This window comes from Corvus hawaiiensis, chromosome 2, assembly GCF_020740725.1.
Source record: "Corvus hawaiiensis isolate bCorHaw1 chromosome 2, bCorHaw1.pri.cur, whole genome shotgun sequence".
NCBI classification, from domain to species: Eukaryota; Metazoa; Chordata; class Aves; order Passeriformes; family Corvidae; genus Corvus; species Corvus hawaiiensis.
The window spans coordinates 42,175,800-42,200,072 of NC_063214.1; the positions used below are offsets into that span (position 1 = coordinate 42,175,800).

General features: G+C 43.8%; 1 protein-coding gene across 1 annotated transcript in view; it reads right to left on the reverse strand.

The window, feature by feature from the left end:
* The window catches only part of MAML2 (mastermind like transcriptional coactivator 2), a 208,827-nt gene that overhangs the window by 127,076 nt on the left and 57,478 nt on the right, over positions 1-24,273 (reverse strand). The window lies entirely within an intron of this gene.

Below are 24,273 nucleotides of genomic sequence, written 5' to 3' on the forward strand. Positions count from 1 at the left end.
GGATGTCATCCTGATTCCTGGCTGGCCTGTCTCTTAAGCCTGTTAATGGGTACTAAAAGAACTGTCAAAACTTCCAGTGCAGTGCAGCAGCACATACTCCAAATCTCATGAACGTAGCTGGTTTGGTGTGATAAAACAAGCTAGAAACAGAAATGCTCTTAGTTAAATTGAGCTGAGGTTTACAATGCTTCACATTGTTCCCTTTCCACAACCACACCACCCTTTCCTGAAAGCACTGGTGATTATAAAGATGACTCTTGAATCACTTAATTTGGTCTTCTGGTTTATCATTGACCAAGTCCTCCTACACGGAGCCCAAAGATTTCAGTTCACTGGTGTCCTCAGGAGAGACCAGCAGGTGGCCCAGGTGGAGGACAGAAGAAAGTCAGATGCTGCTGGTGGTGACTAATGAAATGACATCTTGCCTCGTGACTGCATGATTCAAAAAGCCACTTAAACCTTCTCAAGCGTGAGCATCAAGTCTTACTTTCATCCATCTCCCCATCTCTGCTATAATGTCACATACACTTTATGGTCACCAGCTTGCAAGGTGGTCCCTATAGCACACAGAAACACACCCATCAAGGACTCAGGTAAAACTCAAGGTTAGAAATAAAACATGTAATCAAGAAAAAGCAGTGCCTAGAACTAAGATGAGAGAACCCACCACAAGGGAAAATATCCACTGCATAGGTTAAAAGTGGGAAAATATTCCCTCTTCCAAACACAGTACTCTGAACTGCCCAGCAAGAATGTCATAGAGGAAACGCAGGGGTAATTCAAGTATTCACAAGGCAAAGGGTAAAGTCCCCAAAGTTAGAAAGATAGAGAGAAAACCAAAGACCAAAGGCAGCTGCAGCACAACCAACTTGGGATTTTTTTTAAAAAACCACCTGTTTTTTATTAGCACAAAAAACAACTTTAGGTCATATTTTGCCTCCTTTGCTCAAAATATATAACTACAATGGAATCAAATACTTCATGGCATGCTCTTAAATGCAAGATTCAACTCCAGTTTACAGAGTCAGGATTCAGTGGGTTTCCTCTTCTCCTCACACCTACCTATGGCATTTCCAAATTAGGTAACAGCAGATTATGCTAAGAAGAGCCTGATTCACCTGGTAAGGTAAAGATGCAGCACTGCCCATTTTACAGCACTCAGTGCAGCATGATGACGAGTTCAGTGCACTTTGGGAATTCAAAGCCTCAATTTCTCATGGAATTAGCCTAGGGCCTGGAGCAAAATGCTGTGGGCTTTTGGATAAAACACTAACTGCTGACAACATCAGCATCCTGCCTCACTCAGGAGTGCTCAGCAGAGCAGCCTGCAGGTCCTCTGAAAGCAAGGGATCCTCTAGGAGCATGTAGGCTGCTTTCATCCCCCCTTAAAAAGTAAATGCTATCATAGGCACTTCATAGTATAGTGCCATGCTGTTCCTCCTTGTTTTAAACAACATTTTAAGCAATAAACCTGTGCTGGGTGCTCTGTGAGTTAAAGTCAGCTAGCAGACTTCCACCTAGATGAGCAGGCAGCAAGGCATGCTTGGGAATGTAGCGGGCCACACCTCAGCACAGTGGGTTTGGGTCATAAAGTGAAATCAAATTAGCTAATTAAGGAGATTCTTTGTTCCATTTCATGGAAATTTAAGAGGCACCACATCTTTCTACAAAGCTGGACATATGTTCATAAAAGTGAAAGTGCCAATACCCCTACATTAGATAGCGTCCTGGCCACAAAACAAAGAAATCCATGCATCCTCCACCCTTTTATAGGGGAAGCAGAAGTCTCTCAAAAGTGTAGTTAGAGTTGTTGTGGGGAGGGAAGAAGGGTGGTTTTACCACTGATGTCACTGCCAGCATAAGCCTTTTATGGTGATGGCTTAGTAGTTGTATCTCTGCTTCAAAATCAACAAAGAGCAGAGAAAAAAGGCTTGCTTCCTCCTTGGGAAATGGTGTACATTCAGGGAGGAAACTGCCTTCCTGTTTTCTCCATAATTGCAGCTTTGCATGGTTTTAGCAAGTTCCACAATTTTAAGCCTCTTCCATATGGAACATGTTCCTCTAAACATCTGGCTCCTTTTTTATTGCAGTGATAAAACAGATTTATTTTCCACAAACCGTATAAAATATTACTTTCTCAGTGTACGGTCTACTGTGTCTTTAAAAGTAAAAAATATGCAAAGAGATAAATAGTCTTACATTTTTTTTTCTTTTACTAGTACCAAATCCTTTTCTAAAGCAGACTTAAGGATTAATTCTGAATCTGGAAAGAAAGAAAGAAAGCCTGAACACCTACATTTATTATCTCAAAGTTTCTTGATGCAGGCCAGTGATACAACCTCAAATCAAAAAAGAGCTGTAAACCCAGACAAAGCAAATTTCTTAGATCCAGGTCAGATTAGAATGTGTATCCCTTACACTATACATATCCTTAGCCTATACATACTGTGTTGTAACTATCACTGGAAGAGAATGAAATGCTTTGATTCGTTTAGAAGTCATCTGTCTAATTTGCCTGAATGATACTAGAAAAGAATGGGTCTTGCAAAGAAAATTCAGAGGCCTGTACAGTAAGAAAGAGAAGAGTATTGTTTGATTATCTAATGGCAGTTGGGCTGCAATGTCAAATTTCAGTGGGCAAGGCACTCAAGCAATAAACCAGGAAAAAACCCATTATAAATCAACAGATCTTCTTGGCTTTCCATTCCATTAGCTGTTATTTTTAGCTGTACCACATGCATGGCTAAGCAACAACGCAGCAGAGTGCTCCTCCTGAAGTTTTAATCTTTTCCTCTGTTCTGTACTTCACCTGCTGCTGTCTGAAATAACACAAGGATTCACTGCATGAAACAAGACTAAAAATGAGCTGTAAACAATCTTGTGAAAGATCTGGCCAACACAAGATACAGGGATGTAGTCCAACAGTGGCTTCTGTAGGGAGTGGAAAAAAAAAATGAGTCATTTTCTAGATGCTTTGACAAATACTGAAGTGAGCAAAGTCTGGCTTCATGCATCAAAAAATGGTGATGCTTTACTCCTCAGCCGGCAGCTTGAAACCATTTCCAGATTTATGCTTCCTGAAAAGCCCATCTGCCCCTGTGGGATGCAACCAACAAGGTCAAAAGTGACTAGGGTTGGGTCATTTACTTGGGAGAAGAACAGGCATGAGAAACAGTGATAAAAAAGAGGGTCAAGAAATGGGAAAAGGTTTCATAAGGCATGCAAGCTGCATGAGCAATGCTGTCTGGAGGTCCCTGTGGTGCATTCCTGTGCCTCACCACAACCTAAATGAAGTCAATAAGCCCAACCAGCTGTGCTCACTATACCTCACATGCCAGACCTGCTCCTGTGGTCAGGAGGACCAGGACTGGGGTGGTCCTCACCAGCAAGACAACACCTGTGTGGGACAGCATCCTGGTACCACCCTGTCAGTGCCCTTTCCAGGTCCTTCTGCATTGGCATCCCGCACCTCCTAACAGAAAGTTTGCTCCAAAATGTTAAGGAAAGAGAGCACAGCTCTTCATTTAAATGAACACTCCATCCTTGAACGTGCAAGAGTTAAATTTGCATCCCGTGAGTCTACAGTCAAAGCCAAATCCAGGCCACCCAGGCTAGAGAGTGACTCAAAGCTGAAGTGAAACCAATTGCTTCATGTCCTTGCTCAGCCTGAGAGAGGGGTAGATGTAACCCTAAACCATTTCAGGAAGGGCTAAATCCCATAAAAAAGGCACTGGTCCCATCACTGTGATGGCACCAAGGGTCTGCCATCTCATCTTCACAGGTGAGAGTTTGTGCATTTTTAGGTGGCACAGCCACAGGTCATCTGTGTTCCTCAGGCCTCACTGTCCTACTGAAGGGAGGAGACAGGGCAGAGACTTTCCTTTGGTTCTCCACCATCACATGCCAGAGGGGATCCCTGATGACAGATACAGACCTGCAGGTGCATGTGTCCTGCCTGGAGGAGTCACAGTCTCCCTCCTGTATTTCTAAACAATAATTAACTCCCAGTCTAACTCAATGCAAAGTTTTCTTGCAAATAATTGCTATTTTTTGGGTGCCTAACAGTGACTGTGTAATGCAGCAGAATAACGTGAAAAGTAATTCACTTTAAGTAAATAACACGCCTTTCTCCTTAAACGGCATTTGCTACCTTCTCCCCATAACTGTTTCATTTCACAATTAATATATATATTGCATGAAAAACTTATTAGAAACCATTAGATATCCTCTTACTAAACACACCCATTTTGTAAATTACCTCAAATTTACTTAATTTCACAGTACAGACAAGGAAGCTGCTGGTGGAAAATTACCAGACATAGAGAGACCTCCTTACAAACTTTACACCGATATTTATCATAATCACTTTGGATATCAATGCTACTTTTCCTAATGTTCAGATAAAGGTAAATGCATGTACCCAGAAAAAGCACCCTTACACCTCAATGGTTTGGAATCACCAATACTTAGAGCCTTGTTTCCATGTGAAATAAGTGAATGAGTAAAACCTCTCATAAACCTACTCTCTGAAATGTAATATCCTATAATTTCTTTTAATCTGGTCCCAAGCCACCAAAGGAAACTGAAACACAGTTAAGTACCATAGGACAGGTTGCCTTCAGAAGATTAGGAATCTTGTTGCAGGTTTGCAGGCTATACAAGTATCTGATTCAGAAGTTGACGATCTTGCCTTGAGATAAGACAGGGCTTTCCCCTGCTGGACAGGCAATGAGCAGAGAGAGGTTTATGTCTGTTGTACAGGTCTTTCTCCCAGTCTGAGCTGGAAACCTTTGCTGTGACCAGAAAGAAATCACCTGGGTTAATGAGTGGTTTTGTTTAGACTGTACAGTTTTAACCATCAGTTGCACTAGAGAGGTAGCATCCATGATCCTGACCCTCTCGAAATAAGCCAGATGTGCACACTCCATTTAATTGACAAAAAGTACAGATTTAACTCCTGAACCTCTCCTTCACAAACTGGGGCATTTCCTGAAGTAATACAAATTATTTCCTACCTGACACAAAGCTTACATCCCGAGGGAAAGCCCAAGTCCTCTCTGTCCTCTAATTTCAAAGCCCGGCACTGCCTTGAGTCCCAGGTTGGTTTATGGATTTCAGGAGCAAAACTACATGTGTCATCCTGAGAAGAAACCTAAGAAGAAATGACTCAGTTTGGTGTTCCAGTGTGCCAGCTCCTTGCTAGCTGCAACTGCAAAAGACATGACCTAGTAGATGAAACATGATCCTTCTAAAAATTAGTAGCACTGTCATAAAACCAACCAACCAACCAACCAACCAACCAACCAACACCAACCCCCCCCCCCAAACCAACCAACCAAATGCAAACAAACAAAAAACCCAGAAGAGCTATACTTTTGTGTGTAGTTGTGCTACTTCAGGTGAGGCAGTTCCTAATAACCAGAGACAAGGTAGGTGGCATTTCCAGTTCAGTCCCAGTTTGCACAGGGTGAATATGGGTAGATCTTTTAGGTTTTCCATGCCTCATTTACTGTTTTGACAAACTTGTTCTGAGGGTGTCATGCTGATAAACTCACTAACATAAGGAGACATCTTTGTATTCCTTGGATAAAATGACTGGGGAAGTGGGAGCATGCCATTAGCACGTTTAGGTAATGAAGTAAAGAGTCCTCAGCTGGTGGGAGGAATTAGCTGGTGTATGTAGAGCAATTTTTATGTAAACTGGATCTCAGAAGCCTATAGAGTCAGAGGCTATTGATCACTTCACTGTATTTGAGATATCTATTTTAATCCATGTACAATGAAATGCAGTTAAGAAACTCAATTTAAAAGGCTGGATCCTGAGTCTTTGCTGCAAGTGCAAAAGGAAAGCCAAGTGTCTGTAAAATGAAGCCCTCCACTTTGCTAGTGCTTCATGTTTCCTTAGTATCAGCAACAGTGAGCTGGGTTTTAAAGCCAAGTGAAGTGGCTGCCCAAGACTCACACTTCTAAACACATAGAAGAGTTCGGATGGGCCATATGAGCAGAAGCCTGGCTGGTGAGACAACATCAAGTTGACCAAGTCACTGAAAAGTTTCTGTGTGCAAGAGATCCCTGAGACTGCTCACAGTCTTTCCCTGCCCAAGGACCAGTGTTGCCCAAGGTTTTGAAAAGCAGATCATGGAGGAAGAGAAAGGCCAGTGTGCCCTCAGCAGAAGTGGACAATACGGGCCTTGCTGTGACACAGAGAGAAGCAACATTCAGTGGGGTGGAGACATGTTCCAAAGAACCCTTGAAAAGGCTACAAAAAGAGGAGCAATGGTTAGGCTTGTGCTTAACTCTGCCACCTTGGCACCCTGCCTTTGCTGCTTCCCAGTTCTCTTTCCATACCTAAACAGCCCTGCTGATTGTGCCAACATCTAGCATGGGACTGAACCTCCATCCTTGCCCTACACTACAGTCCTTCAGCCAGTGGGGAGAGAATCACCTCCCAAGGGCAATTCAACCTACCCAGGCCAAGCACTTTCTGAACACACAGTCTCTCTGACTGCTGAGATAGTCTAGAAAAGCAGCTGAGACAAATGACACAAGTTTCTGATCACTGAAATGAAGTAAATCCCTCCTTCCAGGAATGCTGAGGGGAAATCTGACTTCACCGAAGTTCACAGTGTTGCAGTGGATGGACAGGAATTGCTTTCATCCCTATCTGGTGGTCCACACTTCATTACTGTTCAAGTGCAGTGAGCTTGACTTTAATCAAGCAAGATACATTCTATGTTGTTGGAGGCAAAGACTGCCTGTGTTTTCACCCATTTCTTTCCTTAGAAGACCAAGGATTTTTATTCAAAGTGCTAAATCCTTCCTCAAATGAGCTGCTTTGGTGAGAAAAATACCTCAACTTTTTTTAGAAACACCTGGATTTTATGAATGTAGGCGAATTAAAGCACCTTAAAAATAAAGGCTACAGAGTCTAAGGGAAGTCTGGAGGGCAGTCAAAGTGCAACATGCTGAAAAGTTGTTTGTTGTGTTGCTTTTTTTCTTTCCCCTCAATCATTTTACTGGTTAATCTTCCTGGGAACAGACTGATATTTACTCATCCCATGAGAGAGTGGAGTTGTCAAACAGCCAAATTATTCTAAGGGATAAGATTTAAAGAACTCTACTCATAGTCATCAAATGTGAGGAAGCAACACAGTTCTTCAGTGATGTACACATTAGCTGAATTTCTCCAGATTAAATGGGGAAATGTTATAAATTGTCTTTGGGGAAACAAATGACAAGCTCAGAGAATGATTCCCCATCACTAAGTCCCAGGGAAAAGTCTGTGGCCATCAAGGCTGTATGACAGCAAACAAAGTGGTAATGCTCAATTAGAAAATAATATCTGGAAAGGTTCAACCACCACATTTTCCATACTAGCTTCCCCTGACACTCTCATGGCTCCCAGATGGCTCCCATCATTGTTCCATGCCGTGCTGTGCTGACTCACCAGCACAGATGACCACCAACCTGGGTACCACCACTGCAATCTTCTCCAAGAGGAGAAGGTGCTGTAGCTTCTTCCATCTCCTTACAAGCCATGCTTTGCTTTCTTCTCATCTGGTCACCAGGTATGTCAAACTGCTGTTAAAGCACGGATTTAGAAGGTACAAGATCTGAGTTCATTTTCTTGCTCTGTGCTAATTCATGTGTAACTTTATGGAGAACCAATATACTTGTGTCTCTACTAGGAAATTGAATACCACTGGGGTCATTCTCCATTGTTCACCACCACCAACACACCACAAACCACCTTTGAATCATTACACTCTTCTAACTTCCAAAGTAGGGTCTGAATATGTTCAAATTGTCTGTTGGGGATGGTGAGCTGTGCCAGTGAAACATTTGAGCTCGTTTGAGACAGAAATCAACCATGGGCCATTTAAACAGGTGATCCCATTTGTACAGGCAATCATATCCCACTAGCTTGCCTCACTTTTTGTGGCACTTGGTCTCTGGCTCTCTGCAGTCCATCTATCAATGAAGGATCACATCAGTTCTGTCCCTATGATATGGAGTTAAAATGCGATAATACATCATCTCTCTGTAACAGAAATGATCACAGAAAGATCAGTGTGAGCATAATCTTATGAAAAGCTGCGTTCTTTCAATATGCCTCTGATTTATTCTATCCAGTGAGTCAGCAAAGGCTGCTTGCAGTTTTGACCCCAGTGATGCAAAGCACTGATAATGCAGCCATTTGGAAACAGATCCAGTATGAATGTACCCTGCAAGAGTACTTTGCATCTCACTGTTTCAGGGCATTTCATACCCTTATCCAGGATCTATAGCGCCTGGTTCCAAAAATGGTCCCAGTCGTAGTCAAGTGATATGAACTGACATCTCAGAGATTGGAGAGGCTCTAACATGCACAACATGCTAAGACAGATGAACACAGGCCTATTCACATTTAGGAAAAGGTGACGTTACATCAGCTGAAATGCTCCTGACTCTTCTGATTGCATTGTCTCAGTCTCCACTGAGTAAAGAAGGAGTTTCTATACTGCAATGATGTGTTTACAGTCTGGAGCTGGATCCTACTGCATGGGTCAGTCAAGCCATGGCAATTCACCTTGCACTTACCGCAAGACTGAAGCAAGGTAATTTGTCATATATTAGCCTGTAATAAGCTGGGGTTGAAATTAGTCTATTCCTATGGCTCCAGGCTAAGAGCTTGTATGCACATGGAAAACTTCACAGCTCAGCTAAGGCATTGTGGCTTCAATCATGCTACTTTGGGCCTAAATCTGACCATAGCATCTTTTGACTAGATCCAAGTAGCAACTGCAAGGGTTAAAGTTTGTGTCTAAGTGCTATAAGATATAAAAGGGACTTGCAATCACATGTCTCTTACTGGCCAAGATTTATTGTACTTATTACCACTTCATTGCCTTCCACAGAATTATTATTAATTCACCACAGCATATGTCAGAGAAAAATCAGGAGCGCTGTCTTCCCTGATAGTTCTCAGATACTAATAAATTGGTATTAGACTCAGAAAGGTAAGAGGCAGAGAAAATAACCCCTCTGTGAAAAAGAATCCTCTTGAGGATACCTGTATTTCATAATCATATTGTATATGTAAATGAACCTCCAGTAAATCAAGGCAAAGCATCCATGTAAGTGGTGAACGTAGTTCCACCTGAGAGACAGAGGTCTGTACAAAGCCTGTGACAAGTCAGACAACCCAGTCAGTCTTACTGCTACTCTTACTGTGTGAATATATTTTGCTCTTCCATGTCTTTGCTGAAGAATATTTTGGACATGTGTATATGGCTGTGTGAAGTGAGGCCAGTCAAACCGAGTGGATAGGAGCCAGCTCTAGTCCAGAATTATGCTTCAGTTAATGTGTCCTGCTGATCTGCTGACAGCAAGGAGGAAATAAACAAGAGGTGACAAAGAGAAGACCCACAGAGCAAGGAGGCCTTGGAGAAGGACTTCAACCTCTGAGACTGGTTACACATGCATGGAGCACTGAGTCTCTCCTCAAGCCACATAAAACACCTGGACAGAACTTGTCTGTTCCTACACACTTAGGCTAGTCCAGTGCTGTCAGATAGGCTGATAACAGATGGGAGTGAAGCAGCCACATGCCAAGTGTTAGTGCAGAAAAAGCAGCACATTGCTTTTCCATAGCACAGCCGTGGAGATCCAGCTATCAGAGGCATGGAGCTCACCACCAGCCCTCCAGGCTGGTACCACCCAAAGGCAACCAGGATGTGCACTGTCTCATCAAATGTTTGATTATTTTTTAAGAAGCCCTGTGTTCACCATTACTCCCAAAAGGTCACTTCAGCAGCTGCCAAGAGGGCTGACCTGTGGACAGAAGCTGCACTGCTTCAACTAGGAGGGAACACAGATAACCATTCCAAATATGCATTACAGCAAGGGCTATACCATGGCAAGTTGCTTAAGCCAGGATGGATGTGCAAGCTGACATCTATGATGAACAAGAGGTTGAACATTGCAGAAAGCCCACTCAGAGCCAAAGCACTTTAAGGGACCCTGGGAAATGTCTCACTGAAACCAGGATAAGCTCTGCGCACCAAATCAGGACAAACTTCCCTTGGGAGACAGAGGGGGACAGCACACTGACAAGCACAACATCCACAATGCAATCAACAGCTGCCTTTCCCTGTTCAGACACACACCAGTACTCAGACTCTTGGGCAGGGGGGTGTACAGGAAGCCCACACCAAACTCTGGACTACCTTGGGGAATCTGGCATAGGGGCACAGTTGGATTGTAACCTTATTAACATCACACAGGAAAGTGAAATAACTAAGTGTGGCTGCCAAAACTGTACAATTGCAGCTTTGGCTCATGAAACCACACCACAGTGTGACCATCTTCCTCTTAACATTCTCAACATCACTGAGATTGTGTGGATTAAACCCACCCTCTGCACTCCCAGCTGTATTCAGGGATTCATTTCACACCATCATGGCATGGTAGACAGCAAAGGGTTACTAACCCTAAGCACACTGTGGTGATAATTGGCATTGCCTTTCCCAAACTCCTTATCTGCTTTTCATCTACTTAAGGCAATCAGCTCAACCTCACAGTGATGAAAACATCACACTGATGCATGGACTTGTCATTGCAGTCTTCTGTCATGGTCACTGCTTGTCCCATCACACAAAGTGGAGCCTGCATGAACATCAACAAGTGCTTGGAACAGGTTTTCTTTGCACAGCTTGGCTTTCACACAGCTGTGGAGAATGAATTTCTGTGGTCCCTTGTAAGGAAGCAGCGCTCTTCCAAAACAAACAAAAACCTCAAACCAAATGAAACCAAAAAGATGTTTTTTCCCCCTAAGTAAACCCCAAACTGGAAACTTGCATTGTCATAAAAGAAGTGCTGACTGGTTCCCAAGAAGGTAACAAAAATGTTTACCCTCTGGTAAAGCAAATCGTTTTGATCGTAGAGAAACACAGCACAGCATGAACTTGTTCTCAAGGTCAGATCCTTCCCTCCAGCATATTTCTGCTCAGGGCAGGCACAGCATTGCCTTAGACTCCTCCAGACTTTCCTGATGGGCTCCTAATATTTCAGTTATCTGAATGTAATACAAAGGCAAACACTTCCCCACACTGGTGTCTGGCGTGGTAAACAAAGCAGCCACTGAGCTGAGGGGCACAGTCCTGCAGAACACAGCCCCATCTCCAGAGCACAGCCATCCCCTGGCAGCTCCCCACACCAGCTACACTCCAGCTCTCCTGGCCACATGGAAAGACCAAATTCAGCTTTCCAGCTTGCAGATGGCACTCCTTGGAGCAGGCTGCTGGGAACTTGGGGGCTCTCAGTGCCATGTCCCATTCACCCCAAGTACGGCCCCAACTCTGCTCTGCATCAGCGTGGGTGCTGCTGCAGCCGGTCACCGCGAGTGGTCGGAGGCAGCATGCATTGTAAGGGCTGTCAGCACTGCAACCAGTTCCAGGGGCACTCTTTTTGATTTACATTTTCTGCATCCTTTCTGAGAAACCTCAATTGTCTATTTAATCCCTTAGCACTGGGGCAAAAGCATTCAGCTGTGCAACCCGGGACAGCAGGCACAAATTTGATACCCATTGAAACTCAGAATTTACCAGGCATAAAAACCCATATGGGGACAATATAATCTCTGGTGTAATTCCACTTCATTTTCATGTACCAATGATGAATCTGATGCAGCAATCAGTATTTCCATCTCACACCAGCTTCCCACACCCCTCTAGTGTGTTCAGTACAAGCGATTCCATCTTGCATTTACATGTGTGTGAGCAGAATTAGGTTTATTCTGCTGATGTTCTCTGATATTCCCCTGCATGCTCTGCTCACGAGCAGGGACCACAGCTTTGCTGTCTCTCTACACAGTTTTACATACCAAATAGATCTCTTTTCAACCACATCACTTTCAACTCTGCTTACTTCCATAGTGTGATGGGAGCAGGGTTAAGAGTAAGTGTACAAGACAATGACATGAAACACTACGCTGCAGCAAGATTCAATTAGGGCAACCTTGCTCCCCGAGTCAAGCACTGCCCTCTTCAAAGGGCAGAGATGTGCTTCAAAAGACTCACACAGAAGGTCCAAAGGTGACAACATGGGCCTGATGGTTTGTAATATACTTACCAGTGGGTGCAGCTGAGCATGTGTGTGTCTTGTGAAGTTTTATTGTCCAGATAACAAATTACACATCAGGATGTATGAAAGTCACAAGCATTATACCCTGACTTTATAGGTCTGGCACTAATGTATGCATTTGGATTTAAAGCACTTTCTTGCAAGTTAAAGCCCAGCTCTGCTAAGAATTGGTGTAATTCAATACTTCCTTTGAGAAACCTCCCAAAGGAAGATTAGAACAATCTTAGTGATTACAGTCTATCTGGGGTCCACAGATGCCACTAGTCTATGGAAATTGTGAACTCAAAGGATTTACGTCTAAATGTGATTTAAAAACCACTACCAAATCTCCATCACGGTGGGGTTTTTTTAATGATTTCTTTCTTTCTGCTCTCTCTCCCATCTTTCCCCCTGCCCCCAGACTGGATTTCTGTAAGTGGCTGCAATGTCTGGAGGACAAACAGACACAAGCTGAACAAGTGCCTGCCTCCTCTGTGACCCACGGTGTGTGTGCACCATCCTCCTCAGCAGTAGCAGCAATTGCCCCAGATGAAGGCTGGACCCTGGAGCCTGTCTGCAGCCCTCACCCTGATGAGAGGCAGCTGTGGACGGGTTTTGGTTTATTCTGTTCAAAGAGCTAACCTGGACTCCCATGTGAATGGGAATGTAAAGAAAAGTCACAAATCAAACCTGAACCGTGCAGGCCACTTAGGCAAACACTATTTGGGCCATATGTTTTGCAGGTTCATTTCATTGGAATAGTAAATTGGTCTGAAATTAGAGCCAGATTTTAGAACGCAGCCCTGAAGATGTGTCCCTTCAGCACACATGCATGTGAACTCAAATAAAGGGACCGGTCACTCCCAACCTGCAAAGAGGCAGGGTAAATGGACACCTACATGCAGGACATGGGGATGGGCATATCCCATGGGCTTGCTCATTTGTTTGGCCTGCTCATTTACAGCCCTTCCAGGTGACTTCTCAGGGCCTGTCTCTGGAACTCTGACTTTAGCACCATCTCCTCCCTGTATGGACACAGTTTTTGCTTCCCACCATTGGATACTCCACACACAGATCCTTACATACTTCGGTGGATACATCCACAAATCGTCAGTACAAACTTTTAAATTACAGGGCTTCCAAACAACAACAATAACCTTGTCTTCCCAGCCTGTCCAAATAAACTATTGCAGATTACAGTCCTGAGTTTTTGTCAAGTTTAAACAAATACGTAGGGCACCAGAACTCTGTAGTATCGCATTACCATGACAGCCAGCTCCCAGCAGCTCACCAGCTCCCCTCTCACCAGCTCAGAAGATGCAGATCCAGCAGGTCCTTAATCCAAACCAGGGTTTTTGTTTTACAGCTATGGAATAAGGAGGTTTTGCTTACCCCAAACCTGGCTTCAATTTTATCTCATTTCCATAAATAGCACTAGGAACCTTTGGCAATGTTTTGCCACATTTTTCCAGTGGAGGACAGGCAAAGACTCAAGGCCAGTGCTATATAAGGGTATCTGAACAACGTTTCTTCTACCTCTTTGCACCTAAGAGCCTCTCAAGCCTCCTGTCCAAATGCTTTATCCTCTTCTGCTTTTCAGTCCATATTTTCGAACGGTCATTCCCTTGTGTTTCATCTCATTTCCTCTGAGTTTCTACCTCCATTTTGTCACTTAATCATGTGGTCCTCTATAACCTCTCATTTGCTTATGGTAAATCTGGGATCTTTAGTAAATCCAGACTGTTTCACTCAGGGGGCACATTCACAGGTAAATCTCCTTATAGGCAGCCACCTCTGACTCAATAGTACATTTAATCCTGCAGCTGTCAAACAGAAGGTGATAAATCATCTTCCTCTGATCAAATAAATCCTGCCTCTTCTCATTCAACCATTAAACTTCTCCCACATTACTGAGGATGGAGTGTTGGATTAGGCTCTGATAGCTACGGACTGAACTTTTCAACTTAAAAATTATCTCCCTCATCAGCAACATCTAAACCCTGTTTGCTTAATCTGTGCTGAATCGTGGCCTGAAGAAATGGAGATTTTCTTTGTTTGGTTTCTCTGGGTTTTTTGGAGGGGTTTTTGAGTGGTTTCGAGGTTCTTGGTTGAGTTTGTTGTTGTTGTTTTTGTTGTTTTCATAAGCTGCAAGAAGGAAAAGAATCCTAAGAGGCATTCTTGGATCAAAATCCTGCCACAGAGTTAGGAAAGGGTTAAAAGCAGCCTGTCTACATCTCAGGCAGGGAAAAAGGAGGCTGCTCTGCCGGGCAGCCCCTGCCTCTACACAAAGCCCCATTGAGCCGGGGCAGGATGGGGCAGGAGGGGTGTGCAGAGCAGTTGTAACTCCACAAACCCCTTCTTTTCACTGCAAAGACCCAGCAAGCCCCATTGGCAGCTCCCGCCGAGTTCGCAGGCTCTGCCAGCCAACTGTTCCCTGTTTGTTCCTTTTTCTTAAAACAACAAGGCACACAGGGAAAATAAATACAAAAAGCCCCCAGTATGTGCATACATTAAGCTGCAAGAGCTGCTGCTCCAGTCCAAGGATTTAAAAAACCTATGGTTTCTTCTACCGCGCTAATTTGGCTGTGTTGCACCTGCAAAGTATTTTTTATTCCACCATCTTTCTTAAACACAGATGTACATGCTGAGCCAGGAGCCTTCAGAAGTGCTCTGTGTTGATTTAACTCTTTCCCTCTGGCCTCCAGCGACTTCAATAAGATCACTCATGCCAAGGCTGAGCACTTTGAAAACCCCCACTCTCAGGTGCAGGGTCCATGTGCTCCAATTTGTGTGCCTAAATTTCAGCTACCTATATCTACCTCTTGACTTCCAAAAATAGGTTGAACTATACAGCCCATAAGTTTTGATTTCAGTAAGGCTGTTCAGTACCTATAAAAAAATCAGGCCACTTGTTTTGAAGTGCTCAGACATGGATTTAGGCCCCAGATGCTCAAAAACTACAGCTTAAATTTAGACATCTGCATCTGTACCACTGGCAAAGTGTTTTTATTTTTGGAAGCACTGAGCCCCAGCAGCTCCCATTAATTTCAGTAAGAGCTGCTGGGAGCAGAGAGTCTTGGAAAACTCGTCTAGGGAAGCTGTGCTAACATTAGACTCTTGTTTTCAAAAGCATTGGCTTGAAAAGAAATGACACACAATCAGGAGGAAGGAAAATGTTTGTTTAGCCTTCCTATTTAATAAAGCCGTTTCATGAGTAATGGATCTGGTAAACTCCAGTTTCTTGAGGGATGGTGCCCAGTGTCCTCAAAATCCCACCACCAAAAAGCAGTCTGCTCAATTCCCTCTAATATTGCCAGCCCATTTAGTGGGACAAACTCCCACGGCCAGATCCTGGTGGCTGGCTGCGCAGTTGGCTGCTGCCACTGAAAACTGAGTGACAGCTGCCTTTCCTCCAGTGCCAGCTTAATTTCTTCCTCTTTCTTCTAACCAGGCTAATTTTCATGGAAACTGCAGGAACTTGCATGTTGCAGACCTTTAACCTTCTATCAAATTTGGTTGAAAAATCGCCCAGAACTTATTATGGACAAGAAACACAACTGGATGAAATTTGTTTCCTTAGGAACATAGGCTTAAAGGAAAAATTAATCCGATACTTGTGGATATCTGAAAAATTCAGACTAGAGAAATGAGTTATAGACAATAAAAAAGAAAAAAAAACTACAAAAGACAGAGCCAAAAAAGTTTATAAGGCCGTGAGACCTGATGGCAATTAGAAGTCTAAATGCAGGCACAAACCTGAAAAAAAGCATAAAATAGACAATATGTGGCGTTTTCTTCCACTTTAACCTGTCTCTGTGTGAGATAGGTGAGAGTGGTGGTGTGTATGAATGGAAAGCACATGGCTCACGTGAAGTGTACAATTCAAGAAAGCATCACATGCAGGTCGATCTCTGAGCAACATGCAGAAGTAGCTACAAAAGCAGCAATTCACACCAACTCGACGATCCCTGCCTTGGATGCTGCAGTAGTCGCGAAGCGTGTGGTGCCTGGGGAAGAAACAGCCTAACAGGAGTTTTTGTAGATTGCATTTGCTGTGCTTTTAAAACAGTTATAAATACAACCCCAAAAGCCATAAATTCCATCTGTGTTCACAGCTGAAGGAGACACCAGTAACTCCGTCTCCTCTTCCATAAGACAGGAGAAGATGTCAGAGAAAAGAACACTGTGATTTTCTAGAAAGCAATAAAATGAGGAAGAGAAATACATGTCAGGAGTAGTTAAAATATTTTTTTAAAAGGATGTTTGGGAAATGAAGCCTGTCAGCGTAGTGGAACTGTATTGAAAAATGTAGGAAATGCCCCATGGCAGGAAGAGAGGAAGAGCTACGAGGCTGAATCATGGCCTAGTATTGCTCTTTAAACCATAACAACTCTGGAAGTAGTCTCCAGGACCTGCTTTTGGAACAAACACCACCAAGCTGCAAGATGGGAGAAGTTTTACTCTCCTTCCCCTTTAATCTTTCACATAAGAAGAAATTGGTTGTAAAATTTTGCTACTACATCTTTGTAACAAGGTACAAACAGAAGTTATATATGCCAGACATAAGGGCTCCGCTGCCCTTTCTGGCAGGAAATATCATTAACCCCTTTGGCTGCAGATAGTGATGCAGTAGGGAGGTTAACACAGCTGGCGGTGCTCAGATGGTCAGGAGAGGAACACAGGGCAAGTCTTGGGACAGGCTGGAACAACATGCACGGATTTCATCAGCTTCATACGTGACCCTTCCAAACTCTTTTCTACAAGAACTGTGGAAGAAATTCCCCAAAGAACACGTTTTTACAAAGCAGCCATCTGCAGCATTTTCTTTTGAAAGCTGTCAAATGCAATGCCTCCAAAGCACACAGCGTGGCTGCTGGGGATGGGTGTCCCGGGTGCCCTGGCTGAGAGGAGCCAGCCAGAGGAGGCTGCTGGGGCTTCCCTCATTTCTTCCCACCTGCTCTCTGCATTGGAGGGAGAAGCTGGGAAAGCTTGTGGACAGCTTCCCAAGCTTTAAGGCTCCCTGAAACTTTTCATTCTGCCCAACAAACTGGTAGGATGCAGCAAAAAGCAGCCTTGGGGCTCCCAGTAGCCAAGGCTCTGTAGTCAGGCAAGAGGTGTCCCATCTGCAGGAAGCCAGCAAATCCATCCGCAGTGAAGCACTGCTTTGCTACCCTTCTCCCATGTTTCTGATCGAGAAATCTAGTGCTAAATCTGTCAATAAACCAACAGGAGACCTCTAGGCTCCAGTTTCAGTAGCTGGACACATTTTAATTCCTCTCTAGGTTTTAGGTTAGCAAATTTCATGTGAAACCTGTCAAGAATACATTTTCTTCCTCATGTTCTCTCAGGGCAGTGAGGTGGTAGGTAACATGACTCCGAGGGAGTCCTGCCTCACTGAGTTTTCCTATCTGCCAGCGTTTGTTCAGTTTCGTGGCAACAGGGACGAAGATTTGGCCTCATGTCACTATAACTAGATTGCTGAGAGCTGTTCAAAGAAGGCAACTGAAGGAACAGACAACATGAACATTTTCTAACTATGGCAATGGACTTAGATTCTGAAATGGGTGCTGAAGTACCACAGCGTGAAAAAAGGGCTATGCAGCAATAAAATACAACAGTAAATTCAGAGTGTGAACCCAAGATGTTGTCTCATTCAGGTTTTGTAGACTGTCCTCAGAAATGCATAGCATAGGGTTAACAAAGAGCATCGAAATACAGACCAATCCTTTCTCTTACTGCAGGCCTGCACCCTGCCATCCTGATTTATTTCTTATTCATAGGGTGAAAAACACCCATTGGTTTCAGAAGATGTTTCAGATCAAGGACTGAAGCATTTGTGCCTAGATTTTCAGTCCACGTATTTTACACACTTTTGAACACTACCAACAATGCTGTGACTCTGTTGGGATACATGCATTTAAACCAGCATCAAAACTCCTTTATGGGCAGGATTTAAAATGTTGAATGCATTAGAGAAGAGAAACGTTTGCACTGTGTTTCTTATTGTTGGTTGCTTTTCTGTAAGTGCTTTCAACACAACCAAATTAGTCCAGAAGTGGTTAAAAGCAGCTAAAGGCAGCTTTGGAGGACTCAGTGTCAGCTGGCATTCTAATGAGAATTAGACAATTGGAAATAGACAGCTCTGAGGCCAAACAATTAGCCAGACAATTAAAAGGCTCTACTGTACAGGGTTTTATGTGGGATAGGATATTGCAGCTGCAATATTTGTGCTAATAAGCTAGACGGATAAGAATGAAGTTAATTTCCCTTCTCAGCAGCTAAATGAACAGATTGCTCCATTTTAGCCTAGCCCAAAAGGACGTGATTTTTCCCTGATCAAAGAAAAAAGGTAAGAGAAAGAAATACAAATGTTCTATCCAGTCTCTGGCTGGATAGTCAACTGGTGTGGAGCTTGCAGTGGTCCAGCACCAATGCCACTGTGCTCTTCTCTGTCTTCTGCCTTCTGCAAATGCCACTTTCACCTGGGACACAGCTGGCTCTACCCATTCTCATTCTGTATTGTTCTGTATGTACAGGATAAGATTAAACACATCTATTTTGATATTTTTGATAATATTTTGCTCACTATAGATCAGAGGTATGACAATTTCATGCGAGAAATGAAAACAGGAAAGAGTATAAACACAAGCTGTCACTACCCCAAAACATGCACGTAAGTTTCTTATATTTGGAAAAGTTGCAGGGCATAGCACCCCATGGGATGCAGAGAATGAGCCTCTGTATGGAAAAACTCCCTTCATGGTGGTATCCCCCTGTGAATGCCATACACTGAACTATGGGAATGACACAGGTGGGAGGCCAGAGTGACCACAGAAACATGCCTGACTCCAGAAGGCTTATCTTATCCCTATATTCTGAAATCCTATACCTCTCCCCATAGCATACCAACGACATGCCAAGAGACTCCCAAAGATCCAAACCTCATTACCCATCCAGTTTTGCATGGGGCTGGCTCAGTTACTGCAGCAGTATCTTACACTGGTATCTCCCTCAAGGCAAACCCCTCTGAACTTTAGCATCCACCTGGACTCTGCAGAATTGTACCCAAACCCCAAGGCTCAAAGCAGATGCTACCAGCTTGGTGCAACGGGACACAGTCCATTCCCCTGGACATTATCCTGGGCAGCTGGCTCCAGGGTGCCCTGCTTGAGCAGGAGGGTTGGACCGAGTGACCTCCAGAGATCCCTGCTGACCTCAGCTACTCTGTGATTATGTGGCTCTGTGATGTGCCATGTACCAATGGTGTAAAACACCACCGAGGCTCCCAACACTTTCTCCTGCACTGAAAGGGTCGCGGGTGGGAGGGAGTGCTGGGAGTTTGTGGAGATGTGTCTAGGAGCCCCACTGAAAGCACACACACAGACAGGGCCATTGGAGGTTTCTGGTTCCCTGCCCTCAGGCAGTGCAGGCTGCTGCCAGAGCCTGCTGTCCCATTTTGCATTATATTCGTGGCTTCAGTGGTGGACCAGCAGTCACGTGTTGCTATTTAGCAGAAAGCACCACCAAAACAGTGAAAATGAGCTATTTTGGTTTGGTGTCTCCTAGCAGTTACAAAAGACCAGAAGCAAGTGCCATGCACAGGACAATTGATTCCCCAGGAAAACAAGCCACTTGGATCAGAAGCCACTGGTCCATTTTACAGTGGGTCACACTGTCGTTTTTCTGCTGTGGACAGCAGTGGTTTTGTATCTCCGAGGCTTACCGCACTTGCACAAGATAGGTCAGACGTGGTCAGCTTTCCACACTGCCCCTCTCTCTCCTCCCTCTTCCCCCAAAAGCCGTCTGAACGGACATACGACAATATCACACACGCAGAGGCAAATGTATTTACAATACATTGGCATGGCTCAGCTCAGTCTATAATTACCACATTATGGCTTCAGCCAAGCCATTTCTCCAATAATGCCCACATGTACCAATTACTTCTCCTCTATAATGAAAATAGATGGGAAACAGGTGACAAGCCCTGTTTCTAGCAGAGGAAGGGAAATAAAGTTTTTACTAACGAAAAAATGGCCCTGATAAGAATCCTGTATCCAAACAGCATGGTGAAGCTGCCCTAAAGTCTTTGCTCTCTGCAGATCTGATGTGGAAGATCACAGAGTTAGTTATTACTTTAATACAGGCATCTGCATTCTTAACCAAAATTTCTTTTTGGCCACTGGAAACTGGAAGCATATGTTTGAGGCTGTGCTCCCATCTCGCCAGACCTGGCACCATGAACTCTGGCCAAGTTCTGATCTACCAAGCACCTCACTTTCCAGACTGACCCTGAGCAAGAGGCCTCTGTGGAGGGTCAGGTGTACACTGGAGACCTTCCCCCTTCCCTACTCTGCTTCTAGTAAGACCTTTCGTATGATTGCTCCCTGGTTCTTGCTCTTTTTCTGAGCATGCACACATGGAGTTGAGGATCTCCATGTTGCAAAGATCACCGACCAGTGAAAGCCGGAGGGCCTCAGTTGCCTCTTCCCTGGGCAATCTGACACCAGAGACCAGGGCAGAGATGTAAGATGCAAATAGCATCCCTCTGGATGACTGGAAATGGCATTTTTGACCAAAAAGTCCTTCCCACCAACAACTGTATCACAACATTTTAGGTACGCAATTTTGTCCAAAAATTCCAGACCATATCAAAGCTCCTGGAAAACAGGCAGTGGCTTCCTCCACTTGAGATCATTCTGCATTTGCAAGCAGCAATAGGGGAAATTTTGCCAGGCTGACATGCAGAACACTCGTATTGGTACTAGCACTGCTGCCTACAAACCACAGCACTGGAAGAACAGTAGTCACACACAGCTTCATCAAAGGGCTTCAAGGATGCATTTGCTCTGTCTGGGATATACAGCTGAAAGCTACTTAATTTTAATTTTGTGCTTCATGTACATAACACCCTCCCTAATGACAATGAAGTACAGTGATGGAGTGCTGGTGGAGAGGCAAACAGACTTACACTAGTCAGTAAAAGAATAAATTCTTTAAAACCATAAACAACAGCCGTTGTCTCCCAGCAAAGTGTGAGGGCTTTTTCTGCTATGACTTCATTAAGATTACAAATGATGCTGTAGCACTTTTACTAGTATGTGGGGAAGTGTCAATCACATATGACTAATAGACAGTTGTTAATCATTTAGATGATTAACGTGTTAGTGCTTCCCCCCACACTGATTCAGTCACATTTGTCAACTTGCTTTTGTTTATTTTATTTTAAGCAGCTCTAGCAACAAGATGTGTGAAACAGCACAGTTATCCAAAGGACTGAATCACAAGTCCTCTGTGAGCATCGCTGGAGGATTTCACTGGAGACACGGGTGCAGAGCACAGGCAATCAGCAGTGGTTTCTCAATGGGTTTTGACATACTGCCTGTAACCAGCTGAGACCCAGGTCCTCCTGAAATCATAGGAAGGTCTGGCATGGCTATAATTTTACCCAGTAAGATCCAGGAATGTCTGTTACTACAGGGTATTTACTACAAGGAGGGCCAAGCTGCCCAGCTTTTGTTTTCTATTGAATTTAGCTATGATTTTCTAGGTTTCCCCATTGTGTGGCTTTGGCTTCTGAGCCCATCTGCTACACTTCAGGGTATGTTTTCATTGTGGTGCGTGGGCTCTTGGCTCATTAACATGGTGTTAATGGAGTATGGCAGCTAGATCCTTCCTCCACTCACTGATAAGATGCTCCTCCCGGAAGGAGGTTTGCCCACAGCAGATTCAGCAGCTGAAGCATTTATCTGCCATGGAGTGTTAATAACTGTCGGGTTATAATTACCAAATCTCAATATTTACAGAAAACCAGCCTCTCTATTGTGCAGCTAATAGCACAATCCTGAATGTACAAAATGCCAATTTGCTATGAATGAGGAGCTGCTTGCTAAAATTCAAAAGCAATTAAACCGTAAGCAGTAGCTGACATTTAACAATTGTACTGTTTGCCAAGGAGCCACCACTTACTGGGTGTAATTCTGGCAGCGAAGATGTTTTATGGTACAAAAGGACCTGGGGACCCTTCTCCCCAGTTACACCACAGAGAGGATTAGTGCATGCTGTGCCTCTGCTGGCATACTGAAAAACTCAAACCATTCTCAAACCTCTAGCTACAAAGAAGAAATTTGTTATGATGAGAGTAGTGAAACACTGGCACAGGTTGCCCAGAGAAGTTTTGGACCGCCCCCCCATCCCTGGAAACATTCAAAGCCAGGTAGGACAGGGCTCTGAACAACCTGGTTAAGTGAAATGTGTCCCTGCTGTTTGCAATCGGTTTGGAACTATATGACCTTCAAAAGTCCCTTCCAACCAATATCATTCTATGATTCTAGGATTTGAGTGGCTTCAAACAGCTGGCTGGCAGCAGATCCCACCACACCTTCTTTAGCTCCTGTGACGTGGGATCAGGCTGTGCACTGAAAGATGAGGCAGCTCCTCTGTTTTCTGCTGCTGGAAGAGAGGAAAGGTAAATTTAATTCTCTTATCTTTATTCTTTAGCTCAACTGGTTTAGTGTCTAAACCTTAAATGTATGTTGTGTCTTCTTTGCATGAGTAAGGGATCTGGTCCTCCACATCTGATCTGCTTTCTCATATCAGTAATTAAGCCGCACATTGAAATAGACAGAAATAGGGAAATATTTTAAAAAATACTACTCCTTGGGCAGTGGAAAAATCCACATTTGTTAGTACTCAAAGAAGTGAAAAGATCTATTCAACTTGGGTTGGACAGAAAAATATACATTCAACTTAAATTGAAATTTTGAAATTGAATTTAGTTTCCCTGGAATGATTTTTCTTTCTTACTGTACTTTATTATTACAAAGCTGAGACAAACTGGAAAACAAAACTTTGTTTCCCAGCAAAAAAACAAACTAGTTATTTAAAAAATGTCAAGATGTGCCTGTTCTGCTGTCACTAAAACCACTTGCTAAATTTCACAAGTATTGTTAAAAAGTTTTGGTTGATCCAAAGCAGTGGATTTTTTGTTTTTCAGCAAGGAAAATCTGTGCTGTGTAATTTCTTCCCAACCTCCAGAAAGCAGCCTTTATCCACATTATCCCAGAACACCCTGGAAATGGTGGCTGCAGGGCTTCCCCCAATACATTGATACAATGAGAGGGTCACCTGTAGGAACTTTACAGAGGATTAAATGGGGTAGAGAAAGCCTGCCTGGTAATCACAGCAGATCTATGGATATTGTGCTTATCAGCCAAGGACTAAGGCCTGCACAGGAGACACTTGGTGCAGGATGAGGCCCTGACCCACCCAGCAGCCAACCCTGCAGGGGAGGAAACCTGGCAGAGGCTGCTTTAATGTCCTCATCCCTCCTCCAAGGGCCTGCCCAAGGGGGATGGAGGGCAGCTGGTATCTGTGCATGGGGCACATCCTGTTTATTATTTCTCAGCTTCAGCCAGGTCCTGTGTTTGCCCTGAGAAATGTAAATCCATTTTGTGACCCTAAGCTTTAGGCAGCTTTTGCACCTCCTCTTGTCCATTTTCCCTGCTCTCCTACAGCCTACAGCCCAGTGCTGTGTCCCAGAAGTACATCCCAGCATCTGACCCTTTCTGACAAGGAGTGGTGTAAGGATAAGCAGTTCCTGTGCCTACTCTAATTTTTTGCATAGGAAAAAAATCCACTTTTGCTAATACTCATTACAGCTAGGGATAAAGTTCTCTATCTCTCAGCACATTTGGTAACTATTTACTTAACTAAATGGTGAAAAAGAGAAGCCTCAATTCTCCAGAGTTGCCTCCCTCAGCTTGTTTATCACTGTGTTGCAATGGTTCTGTGGTTGTGAAATCTTGAGCTAAAAACTCAAAAGGAAATTTCTAGTGACAAGCTTTCCTTGAGGCTGTAAACAAATAGAATTCATTAGGAGGATGGGAGAGAAGCAGAAAACATCAAAATTAACACTTGCAGCATGCATACACTTACACATACACACAAGCACACACACCAGCTTGATCTAATGCTTCCTGCAACTGGTAGGAAACTGAATTTTCTCTGGCTGCAATACAAGTAGGATTGTACTTTCAGGCAGCTTATTTCATCTGCCATGCCCTGAAAGTGCTTTACCCTTTCTACACCTGCTTGTGCATACTCCAAAACACGGCTCTCTAGGAGTTCTCAGGTGTTTGCTGATAGACAAAGTATTTGCTTAAAAGAAAA